Here is a 15,137-nt window from a genome sequence, read left to right on the forward strand (position 1 = left end):
CCTGGCATGCTGCGATTCATGGGGTCGCAAAGAGTCGGACACGACTGAGCAACTGATCTGAATACTGGAACTGCTCCCTCTCATCTATCCCTCCAGGCCCTACCCTCTTCCAGGCTGCTCTCCAGGTAAAAATGTGCCCTTTGAGCCCTCTCTGGAGCACTCCAATCTAGCTGTTTGCTTTTCCCTTTTTTAGGGCCCTTTCCTCTTCTTAAAATTTTTTATGGTTATGGGTATGGTGGAAATGAAGGGAAGATACTCACTCAGAAAACTCTGGGGCTTCCCTCGTGGCTCAGATGGTAAAGAATCTGCCTGCAATGCAGGAGACCTGGGTTCTATCCCTGGGTCAGGAAGATCCCCTGGAGAAGGGAATGGCTGCCTACTGCAGTATTCTTGCCTGGAGAATTCCATGGACAGAGGAGCCTGGCGGTCTACAGTCCATGGGGTTGCAAAGGCTCGGACACAACTGAGCGACTAACACTTTTCACTTTCAGCAAACTCCCTAACATCAGAGAGACACAGAGTTATGGATTCATAAAAACAAAAGCTACCAGGTCATCCCAGTTAGTTCTCTTGTTTTATAGATTAAAAAAAAAAAAAGTCCAGAAAGGTGAACTTATTTATTTTTTCTAAGCTATGTTAGGGTTGTTCTCTCTGTTTATGTTCCAGATGGTGAAAATGGAATGAATAAATGGAAGAAACTGTAAGCAGTAAAAGCAACCCAAACAAAAGGGTCTTCCTGGGATAGTTTTATCGAATTTTAAACAGCAACTCATAGTAAGAAGTGATTTTTGTCATGGCTCAGTATACCCATGCAGATACACATTTTATAAAACAAGAGATGCCCTGCAATGTTTAAATTATTTTTCTCTTCCTTCCTTCCTCCCTCCGTTTCTTCCTTTTGTCTTTATTTTTGGGATCCACCAAATTGATTTCACAATCCACAGTGGGTTGTGACCTAAAGTTTGAAAAATCCATTTTATTGCAAGATCCCTTTATTTAGAACCCTCTACATGATATTACCAGAAAGGCCTTTGAGAGCCCAGCCTGGCTTGCACAGGGCACTCTCAGAATCCCATGAAGGGTCTTAGGCTTTGGAGAATTTTACATCCAAGGCCACATTGCCCGGGTTAAGTCATTGAGGAAGCATGTATCCACCCAATGTTTGCCTTTGTGGCCTTAACTCAGCTGTTATTCTACCAAGATCCTGCATTTTCCAGCTTTGGGGGTGTTCTTTCAGCCTCATGAAGTTTTATGGCATGTCAGGAATCCTGACTTCCCCAAAACAGGATAGTGGTGGAGGTGTTACATGCAAGGCCACACAAAGTGAGTGTCCACAGACTTGGCTTGCCCTAGACAGAGTAGCTCATCACCGTTGATTCAATCCAAATCCGTCTGGCCCCAGGGCTCCATTCCCAGTAGCCCAGCTCATGTCTCCATCCTTGGGGCTTTCGGCACTTGTCTTTCCCACCTGCCCCCATATCCTTGAGCCCTAGGCTGCCAGCCTGCTGGCCCGCACATGGCGTCTGCTGGCACAGTGAAGTGGAGCCTGGGGGCCGGATGGAGGAAGGTGGAGACTCCCACCTGCATCTCCCAGCAGAGGCAGCTCCAGACCTCTCCTAGGCTCCCAGGTATTTGCTGGGCTCCCATCCAAACCCCAGCAGACAATGATGACTCTTCAAGCCCCCATCCCAACTGTGGAGACCAGTGGAATAAACAAGAGGCTCAAGTCCTTTCCCACCTACAAGGGCCTGTGGCTGTCAGTTTTGCAGCAACTACGATCACTCTAGCAGGAAATGAAGTGACCCTATCCCTTAGCCCTTGGGGAAATTCTTATTTCGCTCCTCCAGGGAGGTGTATTTTGGAGAGCCTGGTGAGGCCGGTGGGTGGAAAGGCTCTACAGCATGGGAGTAGATGTCCCAGGAGCAGATAAGAATGCCGTTAGCGTCACATCACTGCTGAAGAGGTCAGTAGGGAAAGGCTGACTGTTTTCCAAAGAAGCCCCCTCTACCCAAAGGAAAGTCTCCACAGAAAGTGATTATGCAATGATCTCCTTTTCTTCATACCAGTGAGCAGAAGCCTCACAAGCCCCATCCTGGGCATGCCTGCTTCTTTCTCCAGAAGAACAGGAAGGACATTCCGTAAGTCACCCAGGAATGCATTAAACAACTCTTCCCTGGGGCCTCAACTCCAGAAAGATGTGACTGTTGACAGCTCTTTTCCTTTTCCTTTGGCCTCTGGCCTGGGACAACCACTACAGAAAATGGACACCCCTCTCTTTGTATTTGCCTCATTGCCCTATGTCATTAAAGATGTTGACGTTGTTAAGACTGGTGTTTCTGATGTTCGTCTCCACTTCCACCAGGGATCACTCTGGACTAAATGGTAGTGATGTTGTGCTGCTTTGTATCATTTACATATCCGATAGCCAGAAAGTGATCTCTAAACATTTCTGATTCTGAAACCTTCTTGAGAGTCCCTTGGACAGCAAGGTGATCAAACCAGTCAATCCTAAAGGAAATCAAACCTGAATATTCATTGGAAGGACTGATGCTGAAGCTGAAGCTCCATTACTTTGGCCACCTGATTCAAAGAGCTGACTCACTAGAAAAGACCCTGATGCTGGGAAAGACTGAGGGCAAGAGGAGAAAGGGAGCCGCAGAAGATGAGATGGTTGGGTAACATCACTGACTCAGTGGACATGAGTTTGAGCAAATCCCGGGAGATAGTGAAGAACAAAGAAGCCTGGGGTGCTGCAGCTCATGAGGTCAACTGAACAACAACAACAATTGGCAAAAAATATGAATATATGAATATGAGGCTTCCCAATATGACTTTAAAAGTTTAATCATTAGCTCATATTTCAAGTCAAACTATACAGTTGGGGTGAGATTCATCATCAACATTAATGAATGTAAATTCATATTGCAAATGATGGTCTTGATACTTTTTATTGACTTTCCTAACACTCCTTTGCACTCAGATGCCTCACCCAACATACCTGACATGGGACCATCTGATAAGAGGACCAACTGAGGGTGCAGTGTCAATCTGTATATTAAACATACCAACAGTTAATTTTTTTTCTTCTTTTTTTTGGCCACACAGCATGTGGGATCTTATTTCCCAGATCACGGCCTCTGCAGAAGAACCTTGGAGTCTTAACCATTGGACTACCAGGGTAGTCCCACTAATACTTAGTTTTTAAAAAATAAAAAAGCAAATGAGAGGCTTCCCTGGTGGCTCAGTGGTAAAGAATCTGCCTGCCAATGCAGGAGACATGAGTTTGATCCTTGATCTGGAAAGATCCCACATGCCACAGAACAAATAAGCCTGTGTGCCGCAACTCTTGAGCCTGTGCTCTAGAGCCCAAGAGCCACAGCTACTGAAGTCTGAGTGCCCTAGAGCCTGTGCTCTGCAACAAGAGAAGCCACCACAAAGAGAAGCCCACACGCCACGACTAGAGAGTAGCCCCCACTCGCCGTAACTAGAGAAAAAGCCCTTGCAGGAATGAAGACCCAGCTCAGCCAAAAATAAATAAGTAAATAAAGTTAAAAAGAAAAAAATGAAAAAGGAAGGTTTTGCTATCATCCTCCTGTACCCAGTGGATCATGTACCATACCTTCCCTTGGAGACTTGTGCTCTAGAGGACACAGAAGCAGGATTTAGATCCAGAGAGTTCAGCAAGTTAGATGACCCATTCAAATTTACAACTGGCGAATTGCAGAGCAGGGACTAGAGGCCAAGTCTACTTCCTTGAAATCCAGGTCTTGCTCTTTCCACCACCATTTGGCTCCTCTTCCCTCTGCTTTGTGGAGAAATGGAAGCACATTGTGTGTGTGAGAATCTCTTGAAGGGTAGAAACGAAATACTTTGATCTGATTGGCTTATTTAAGCAGCGCCTGGGGCAGGATCCAGGTGGAATTCACTGCGGTGTGTTGGGACCACAGCTGTTAGTAGTCTGATGCCACAGGTCTTCAACCAGATTAAACCAGAGAAGCAAACAGGACAGGTTCTCCCAGCAGTGGCTACCAGCAGGAAAGGGTGTGGTGGCCACTTGTGGGTAACAAGGAGTAGGAGGGTAGCCCTTATATTCCTAACTTGGCCACCACTGACGGCCTTCCTTCAACCCACATTCTCTAGAAGTGTCCCTCAGCTGGGGTTTCTGGGAGGGAGGAGTTGCCTGACCTCTGAGCGCCAGCTGCTAAGCCCAGAAAGAATGTGCTGAAGAGAATCAAACCATCAGGGATTTCTATCTCTTTACCCTTTAACCCTCCTCCTCCCCACTCATCTTCTCTGTCCAGACTAGTCATTTACTCCTGTCCGGGTCTTTCTTTTCTGCCCTCCCTCTGCTCCCCAGTTTACTTCACATACCTCTGTACCATGTTCATCACCAGGCTCCTCATCTGTCAAGTGATGGAGAATTTGAGGGCCATCAAGGGCTGATGGTCAATGAATCTATGACTTAGACCTGCCTAGAAAGGAGAATAACATCCCAGTTGCCAACACTCCCCCACATTCTCCCTGCCTTTCCTTCCAGTGAAACCTAAAACATGGGTCAGCATAGGTCAAGAGAGAACATCTAGGCAAGTAGTTCAGGTGCCCAGGCATGAAAACACCAGCTGTTGTCTCCTCACAAGGTTGGGATGGAGATGCTGAGCAGGATGCTGGACACAGAAAAATAAATTACAGCAACTGAGTCTTTGTTCTATGTCCTTAAAGTAATATTAGTACCCCAGTTCCCTGTTCTCTTCTCTTCCCAAGAAACTTATGCTTGATCTTGACAAGAATTAGAAATGAATTCCAAAAGCAAAATGTCAAAATTTCCACTGTTACTTCCCAGAGATGATTGAAGTAATTCAACCATTTCCTCCATGTTGGAAGCTGGAACTCTAGAGAAATACATATTTCTACATCATTTTCACCCCCTCATCTTCTCCCCTATTTCATGAGGCTTAAACTTTGGACTGATACCATATACCCTGTCAGTTGTAACAATGCAATCTAGCCTGATAGAGAGGCTGATTTGGTGCCTACAGCTGCTTTATTTCCTTGACAAAGCCCTGAATGTGAGGAGATACAATTCCTGCTTTGTGATTAATAATAGTCTCCCCTCTAATCACTTGTTATCTTACTGCATTAGACTATACGTTTACATTTGATCTGCAGCAATTAAAGATTTATTGCCATGTTTCTCTCTGCCACCCTTTAAGTAGAGGGCATTTGAGGACAAGTGGTGTTGGAACCAGAACAATTGACAAAGAATTGTGTGTGTCAAGGTTGCATTACTTTTGTCTCAACCTCAGTCTAAAAAAGATGTTCATTTCTAACAGTACAATGGATTAGATGCCTTGAATCACCCTTTCAGATGAAATAACAATTTTAATTAAGCAACATTTAATCTTAAATATATCACCAAGCTGGCACAAAAGAAAGAAATCTACAGAATTCAAGATCAATTGAAAATAGGAACACAGGTTGGAAAGCAAGGACCAAAACTGGTCTTCATCCTGAGAAAGTGTCTTTAAAACCTTGGGAAACTTGACCTTCACTTGGATGGCTTTCACTCCTGCATGGGACGAGAGGTATGGCCAAGGGGTTATCCTGATAGAGTTGGCTTCTCAAAGGTATACCCTAGAACACTCTGAGTAAGGAGAATGAGAAATAAACCTCCATATAGCAAGGAATATGACCTGTGTCATTCTGGATGGTAGGAAAAATAATAAATAACTCCTCAGAATTCATAACCACAGCCAGTGCTCAGCTGGGTCTGCATTCCACCCCCCGCCCCACCGCCCTGAATACTCAAACAGAAGATTTAAAGTGATCTCAAGTTGGTATTACTCAGGTAACTGGTTGAATCAATTGTAATCCTCTCTGTAGGAACTTAACCACATCCTAGTAAGCAAAGACTTACCACAGGTGAAATCTCAGGTAAAATTACAGCTTATGGTCCAAGTCACAAAACACATATGCAAATAATGCACACTGAGTGAGGAATCAGCTGAACTAGACCCACAAAGGCATTACATATTTACAGTTTTAGACCCAGAATATAAGGTTTTTGTTTGTTTGCTCTAAAAAGAAAAAAGAGAAACTCAAAAAAGTACAGGAAATAAGTTATTTATTAATTATAAATAACTAATTAAACTTGGAAAAGAATCAAAAAGAATTTCTGGAAGTAAAAAGTAAAGGTGTTGAATCTTAAAACTCAGTGGATAGATTTAGTAGCTGATTAGATATGGCTGAGGAAAAAATTAGTAAGCTGGAAGCTAGAGCTGAAAAAATGATCTAGAATGTAATCCAGAAAGACAAAACAAGGACAGTATGAGATTAAAAGATATAAAGGAGAGAAAAATTGAATTGTGCCAAATTGAAGCTCTGGAATGATACAGATAGATAAGAAAGAGGTAATATTCAAAGAGACAATAGCTGAGATGTTTCTAGAACTGTAGAGAACTTCTAGAAAGCCAGTGAATACCAAGAAGATAAATAAGAAGAAACTCACATCTAGGAACATTGTGTTGTTCAGTTATTCAGTTGTGTCTGACTGTTTGTGAGCCCAAGGACTGCAGCAGGCCAGGCTTCCCTGTCCTTCACTATTTCCCAGAGTTTGCTCAAACTCGTGTCCATTGATGATGCCATCCAATCGTCTCATCCTCTGTCACCCCCTTCTCCTCCTGCCCTCAATCTCTCCCAGCATCAGGGTCTTTGCTAATGAGTCGGCTCTTCACATCAGGTGGTCAACGTATTGGAGAGGAAACTAAACACCAAAAACAGAGAGAAAAGATTGTGAACATTGGCAAGGAGTATGATTACCTACAAAGGAATGGTGATTAGATTTAAGGCTGACTTTTCAACAACAAAAAATTGAGGCCAGAAGATAAGGGTATAGCAGTATCTCCAAGGTGCTAAGGGACTTCCCTGACAGCTCAGTTGGTAAAGAATTTGCCTGCAATGCAAGAGACCCCGGTTCGACTCCTGGGTCGGGAGAAGGGATAGGCTACCCATTCTAGTATTCTTGGGCTTCCCTTGTGGCTCAGCTGGTAAAGAATCCACCTGCAATGTGGGAGACCTGGGTTCAATCCCTGGGTTAGGAAGATCCCCTGGAGGAGGAAAAGGCTACCCACTCGAGTATTCTGGTCTGGAGAATTCCATGGACTGTACAGCCCATGGACTGTACAGCCCATGGACTCACAAAGAGTCAGACACGACTGAGCAACTTTCATTTTTCAAGGTGCTGAAAGATAATTACTGTCAACCTAGAAAAGTCCTAAATAAACACCTAAAGTGTTTTTGTATTATTCAATACAAAACACAAATAATACAAAACAAGATTTTTGTAAATAGCTAGGCTAATAATTAAAAAGCAGATATTGAGGAGATAGTTTCAAGGACCAGATGAACAGATGAAGTCAAGAAAAAGTAGAAAGAAATGAATACGAAAATCAAGACAAAGCACTTACTTAGATGGTAGCAATAAATCAAAATGTCAATAACCCCCAAATTGTAATTAAATAAATGTTCCAGTGAAAAACAAAGTTAGGTCAGATTTTTAAAATTCCAGATGTAAGCTGTTAAGAGTTAATTAATCAAGAAGATAAAATAATACTAAATTTGTGTATGTTAATAACATAGCCTCAAAAATATAGGGAAAAAATATGATGAGAAAATGATAAATACACTATCATAATGGGATATTTTAACATATCTTTGTCAGGAATTGATAGATTATGGAAACAAAAAATCAGTGAGGATGGAGAAAATGGTTAACAAGCTTGCTCTAATATTCCTTGAAGGAACATTGCACACACAATTGGAAAATAAATATTCTTTTCAAACACTACATGGAATGTTTATGGAAACTGGACATATGGTATGCCATAAAGCTAGCCTCAACAACTTTAAAGGATGTCTTAAAATTTCAAACAGATTGTATTCTTGGACCATAATTCAATTAAAACACAAATAATATCAAATAGGATAGTCTAGATTATAGTGTGGGCTTCCCTGGTGGCTCAGATGGTAAAGAATCTGCCTGCAATACAAGAGGCCTGGGTTCCATCCCTGGGCCGGAAACATCCCCTGGAAAAGGGAATGGCAACCCACTCCAGTATCCTTGCTTGGAGAATTCCATGGACAGAGGAGCCTGGTGGGCTACAGTCCATGGGGTTGCAAAGAGTCAGACACGACTGAGTGACTATCAATTTCACTTTTCAACAATATCAAAACGTGTGTAGCTTGACACCATGATACATATATTTTGTTCAAGGTGTTGAGAGCCCTCCAAGGCAGCTGCCCACTATGTTTGGCTCTGTGTTCCAGACTGCTCTCACCTAGTGACACCTACATCTTGACATGTATTTCCCCAATCCCTGCAGAAAAAAGAATGAGCATGGGAAATCGCATACTACTTTCTTAAACTCTTCTACTCACATTTCATTGACTAAAGCAAGTCCCTTGACTGTGACAAACTCCATGGAATCTATGAAGGATAATCTTCTCACAGGTCCAGGAAGGGACAAAAACTGGAAATACTGATGATTAGAATTTTAAAAACACACTTCTGAAGAATAAATTATAATGGATATTCTCATAAGTTCAGGAAGGGAGAAAAAATTGGAAATACTGAGTAGAATTTTAAAAACTAGAAGTTTAAAAGTTTATTCTGAAAAATAAATTATAATGTAAAAGAGAAAATACTAAGAATTTAATATTAAAAATACTATATATTCAAACTTATGGAAAAAGCTAAAATAGAATGTTTGTGTATGGATGCATGTGTGTGTGCATGCTCAGTCATGTTCGACTCTGGGATCCCATGCATTGTAGCCCACCAGGCTCCTCTGTCCATGGAATTTTCCAGGTAAGAATACTGGAGTGTTGCCATTTCCTACTCCAGGGGATCTTCCTGACCCAGGGATTGAACCTCCATCTCTTGTGTCTCCTGCATTGGCAGGCGGATTCTTTACCTTTGAGCCACATGGGAAGCCCCAGCTAAAATAGTACTTCAAGGAAAATATATAATACTAATATTCACTTAGGATTTATTATGTGGCCGGCATTGGTTTATGAACTCTGCATATTTTACTCATTTAATTTTCATAACAACCCTTGAGGCAAGTGTAAATGACAAAACCAAAGCACAGAAAAGTGAACTGAAGCTACACAGCTAGCAAGGGGCAGAGCCAGGATTTGGACTTAGCCAGCATGGCTTCCAAGTCCCAGTGTTATATTTGCAAATGTTTACATTAGAAAAATTTCAAAGCTGAGAATTAATGTGCTAAGAACTTTGTTTAGGAAGTTAGAGAGGACCAAATGCAAAATGGCCCCAGAAAAGCCTAAGAACACAAAAAGACTGTTAGAGCTTAAAGTAAGTTGGAAAAGATTTAGGGAAAATCAACAAAGTTAAACACTGGTTCTTCAAAACAACTCATAATATAGACAAACCTATCTCAAGATTAATTAAGACAAAAAGAAGATGAAAAGAAATATTAGCAATTGAAAGGGGGCTTTAACTAGAGATGCTGTTGAAATTAAATAGTTGAGAAAATATTATAAAGAACTTTATGCCAATACAGTTGAAATTTCAAGGAAGTGGATAAATTCCTAGAAAACTACAATTTGCTAAAACTGACTAAAGAAGAAATAGAAACCTGAATAGCTTATAAGCCTTAGAGAAAAAGAATTGAACTGTCAGTTAAAATTGTTTCCTCAGAGAAAACACCAGACCACACAACTTAATTATAGGCGGCTGTTGTAGCCTGGGTTCCTCAAGAAAGTAAAGTCAAAGTCAAGGGTTTGAGCAGAGATGGCTTATTTTGGAAAGTGAAGTGTTTTATTTTGGAAATGGAGAACCAGGAAAAATGAAACAGGGAAGAAGGAACAACCAATACAGTCTCAATCTTGCTGGATGGAATGCACTTTAGAAGTGTTTGCCTGAGGGATGGAAGAGGAAAGCCACCAATTTCCATCCTCCATTGGTCAAGAGTTGCCCCATGTGGGTATTAACTTTCTTGAACTTCCAGATTTGTTAACCCTCAAGCACTAAGGGTTTTTCCAGGCTCCCCTCACATCCATAGTGGAGAAGCCCCAGGACAAAGTGCGAGGTTGGTGGGGCCGCTGATGTAAGATGTTGTCAGGTTACATCTGTGTCAAGCTGGTTGTCACTGCCATAGCTGGAATGCCAAAGGGGTGCGTTGTGGGCACAAGAGGTGATACATATAGGAAGTTCTGGCAAGCAATCCTCAGACTTCTCTGGTGGTCCAGTGGTTAAGACTCTGTGCTTCCAGTGCAGGGGGCATGGGTTCAATCCCTGGTCAGAGAACTAAGATCCCTCATGTCGCAAGGTGTGATCAAACAAAGAAAAGACACTTCTTAACTCATTTTATGAGACTAGAATAACTTGGACTTGAGAATAAGGACAGTATAAGGAAAATTATAAGCTAATCTCACCCATAAACACAGACATAGAAATCTTAGACAAAATATTAGCAAACCAAAATCCAGCAATGTGTGAAATACTAACCTATTAAAAAGGGGAAAGAGCCACATGCATGTGTGTGTGCTGAGCTGCTTCAGTGGTATTCGATTCTTTGTGACCCTATGGACTGTGGCCCTCCAGGCTCTTCTGTCCTATGAGTCTCCAGGCAGGAACATTGGAGTGGGCTGCTGTGCCCTCCTCCAGGTGATCTTCCCAACCCAGGGATTGAATCTATGTCTCTTTATGACTTTTTCATTGGCAGGCAGGTTCTTTACCACTAGTACCACCTGGAAAGCCCAAAAGAGCTGCACAACTATCTAAATAGATACCCGCCCCCACAAAGTGTTCAATAACATGTAATATTCATTCTTGATTTTTTTTAAAAAAATTTGCAAACTTGGTATAGTTTGGAACTTCCTAAACCTGATAAAACATACATAAAACAGTATACTTAACAATGACACTTTGAAATATTTCTATTAAGATCTAAAAGAAGATGAGAATGCCCATTACTGTTAGATTGAACGACAATGAAACATACATTCTTCTCAAGATCACATGAAACGTTCACCAACCTACACCACACCCAGGCCTTAAAACATACCTTAAGACATTAAAAAGAATTTAAATAATGCAAGGAATGCCTTCAGACCTCAATGGAATTAAACTAGAAAACAACAAAACATGGTTGTAAAATTCCCTATTCAACATTATAATGGAAGTCCTAGAGAGTTGATATAAGTCAAGAAATATAAATGAAAGCTATGAAGATTAGAAAGGCAGAAATTAACTGTCTTATCTGATGGGAAAATTAAAAGGATGAAAAGAAGCAACTTACAATAATAGCAAAAATATAAAGTTCCTAGGACTACGTCTAACAAAAGGTGTTCAAGTTCTTCAAGGAGAAAAATATAAAATTCTATGGAAATATATTAGAGAAGATCAAGTAAATGGATAAAGACACCATGTTCTTGGCTAGGGTGACTCAATACAATAAAGATGTCAATTATTTACAAATTGAATTATGAATTCAAAGCAATTCCAATAAAAACCCCAACAGAGTTTTTCTTGGAACTGGGTAAGCTAGTTCTAAAATTTATTTGGAAAACCAAGTGCCAAATGCAGACAAAATAGTCCTGATAAAAAAAGAACAAGGTGGGATACTCACTCTACACAACATTATCATAATATAAAACTCTAATAATTAATATTATGAGATATCAGAGCAGAGAAAGATAGATAGATCAGTGACTCAGAAATGAAACATACATATATGGAGGCTTATTTGTAACAAAATGAGTATTGCATATAAGTGAGGAAAAGACAGACTATTGAATAAGCTGGAACAAATGATTATCCATTTAGAAAAAGATTAAATTGGATCGCTACCTCAAACAGTACACTCAAACCCATTACAAGTTGATTTAAGCCTTAAATGGAAAAGCAAACCTAGAAAACTCTTAGTAGATAATATAGACGACTACTAATAGGACTTTGACGTTAAAAATGGATTTATTTTATACTTTGGGTAATAATCCAGTACTACATCATTTATTTTGTTGTTAAAAGTATTCCAGTTTCAGCATGGGGAGCTCTGAAGGCTGCTGTGTCCCTCAGGAAAACTACCATCACTGTGGGGGGTTTTGAGTACTTCCTTACTTTCTGGCACTATAAGATGTTCCAGGCTCATCTGGTATATTTCCTGCCTAGTCCTAGAATCAGCTATTTCTCTAAAAATTCATGGTTCTTCAGACTTTTGGACTATGTGGGAGAAAGCGAGGGAGGGATGATTTGAGAGAATAGCACTGAAACATGTGCATTACCATATGTAAAATAGATGACCAGTGCAGGTTTGATGCATGAAGCAGGGCACTCAAAGCCCATGCTCGGGGGCAACCCAGAGGGATAGAGTGGGGAGGGAGGTGGGAGGGACATTTAGGATGGGGGGAGTCATGTGCAGCCATGGCTGATTCATGTCAATGTATGGCAAAAACCACCATGATATTATAAAGTAATTAGCCTCCAATTAAAATAAATTAATTAATTTAAAAAATTCCTGGTTCTTTTAATTAATTTATTTTGAGAGTTATGTTTTATTCTGTGGAAATTTTTAAGGCTTCAAGCCCAGGAGATAGCATCTCAAGTAACCCGGAGAGAACTGCACCAAGGAAGTGAGGGGAGGAACCAGGTAATATAGAAGTTTTGCAACAAAGGGCATGTAGTCTGAACATCAAAAGACTATTGCTAATTGAAGGAAGCCAGATATCTCAAGTTAAGGAATTTAGTGTTTTTCTTATATGGGAAGATGCAAAGAATCTGGGCTCACTGAAATCATTCCTTTCATCATACATCTCAGCTATGCGGGCCAGTATCTTGTGTTGTTCGCATCCTGAGCTTCCTTGAGGCTCACCATAGGGAGTGGCTGCATCTGATGGCTGCCAGATGACAGGTATTCTTCTCTTTCCTAAGTGCCCCTGGGGCTCAGGAACTCACATTGAGCTGCAATGGCTTATGACTGTGACATTTTTGTTAACTGGTATGGCAGGAAATATTCCATTTCTCAGTCCCTCCCCATGGTATGAAATTCAACCAATATTTGAGAGACGTTTTAAGACCAATTTTTGTCCCATGGTACTGGGAGGCTCCTCCCAGACTGGGCAAAAGTTCTTGTTAATATGCCACTCAAGGTGTTAATTTTCAGATTAGGCCCATTAGTAGATGATTAAAGATTCTCTGGACCCTCTATCTTCTAAACTATTATGATCCAGAAGATATTTTCCTTGCTGTTTCTTCCCATACATAGAATCACACTATTATAATTATTTTCACATACAAAACTATATATCTGATCAATTGTTTTAAGTCACCTAGTCATCATTACATTCACTGGGGGCCTGGTTACACACTATAAGAAACAACAATCTTATAAAATAGACAAGATATAAATAATGTAGCTGGTAACACTGACAAAGTCATAGTGTAGCAGAGAGACGAGGCATGAACACCTGATTCTTTTTATTAGAGAATGGTATTAGAAATTAAAACCTTGGCACTAGGTCTGCTCATAGTTACTAGGGTACTGTAGACCCTCTCTGCAGATAGAATTAGGAAATATGTGTATGTGTCCTATACATGTGTATACATATTGATACATCTATAATTATTTCTATTATCTCTATTAAGTAAAACATGAGTTCATATTAATAGCTCCAACTCTCATCCAGAATTCCATGGTTTGTTCCGGCCTTGTCCCCTTGCTTATATGTAACCTTCTCTCCAATAGTGGGAAACTAGGCTTCTACTATTCATGTTCCATAAATAAATATTCATGATAAATAAACAACTATCAATTAGTGATTGAATAAGTAAATAGAAGAAGCTAAACAACTTCCATACAGAAGAATTCTAAATACTTTAGATCTTTCCCCATAAAGAAAATGAAACATAACTTCCTACTTATTAAATGTGGTATGTGCATTATGACTTTCTTCGAAAGAACACAGAATGCAAAGGGATGGCAAATATAACTTTACAGTGGAGAAACCTGGCAAACACTACCTCAGTGAGGGGATCAAAGTTACTGTCATCAGTGGTAGATAATATTAATAGTATATACTTTTCATATGATATGATGAAAATGGCATTTTATCCCTGTGGTCTTCTTCCTGAAAATCCATAATTCTGTCTAACCATTCTTTTTTGTGTGAAAAGAAATCAAACCCAAATTGAAGGGCAATCTGCAAATAGTTGATCAGTCCTCAAAACAGTGAAGATCCTCAAAAACAAGGAAAGTTTGAGAAACTGTCATAGTCTAGAGGAGTCTAAGGAGACATGATGACTAAATGTGGTGTAGTATCATCCTAAATGGAATCCCAGAACAGAAAAATTAAGAAAATCTGAGTAAGATACGGACTTTTTTTTTCAATTTTATTTATTCATTTTTGGCTGTGCTGGGTCTTCACTGCTGCACATGGGCTTTCTCTTGTGGCGAGCAGGGGCTACTCTCTAGCTGCAGTGCATGGGCTTCTCGTTGCTATGGCTTCTCTTGTTGCAGAGCATGGGCTCCAAGGCATGAAGGCTTCAGTACTTTCAGCTCATGGGCTTAGTTGCCCTGTGACATGTGGAATCTTCCTAGACCAGGAATGGAACCTGTATCCCCTGCATTGGCAGGCAGATTCTTAACCACTAGACCATCAGGGAAGTTCAAATAAAGACTCTGGATAACGATGATGTATCAATACTGGTTTATTAGTTGTGGCAAATGCACTGTAGTAATAAAGGTGTTAACAATAGAGGAAACAGTATGAGGTATATAAGAACTGTCTATAAGACCCTTGAAACTTTTCTATAAGTCTAAGACTGTTCGAAAATTAAAAGTTCATTGGATGTTTAAAAGAAGGATTCCTTAACCAAAAAAGGAAAGGAGCAAGTGAAAAGAAAAAGACTCTCTACTCAATATTCTGCAATGACCTGTATGGGAAAAGAATCTTAAAAAAGAGTGTATATATGTATACATGTAACTGATTCACTTTTCATACAGGAGAAACTAACACAACATTGTAAATTAACTACACTCCAATAAAATTTTTTAATAAATAAAAGAAAAAGACTAACAAATCTGACTGTATTAGAATGGAGAACTTCAACTTACGAAAAG

The 15,137-nt window shown here is 40.3% G+C and overlaps 1 protein-coding gene across 1 annotated transcript in view; it reads right to left on the bottom strand.

Moving 5' to 3' along the window:
* The window catches only part of VDR (vitamin D receptor), a 63,018-nt gene extending 57,864 nt beyond the window's left edge, over nucleotides 1–5,154 (bottom strand). The window contains exon 1 of the mRNA XM_055581922.1: nucleotides 3,620–5,154. The gene's annotated coding sequence lies outside the window, so the exon portion shown is untranslated. The remainder of the gene's footprint in view (nucleotides 1–3,619) is intronic.
* Between the last annotated feature and the right edge of the window lie 9,983 nt (nucleotides 5,155–15,137).

This window comes from Bubalus kerabau, chromosome 1 (genome assembly GCF_029407905.1).
Source record: "Bubalus kerabau isolate K-KA32 ecotype Philippines breed swamp buffalo chromosome 1, PCC_UOA_SB_1v2, whole genome shotgun sequence".
Lineage (NCBI taxonomy): Eukaryota > Metazoa > Chordata > Mammalia > Artiodactyla > Bovidae > Bubalus > Bubalus kerabau.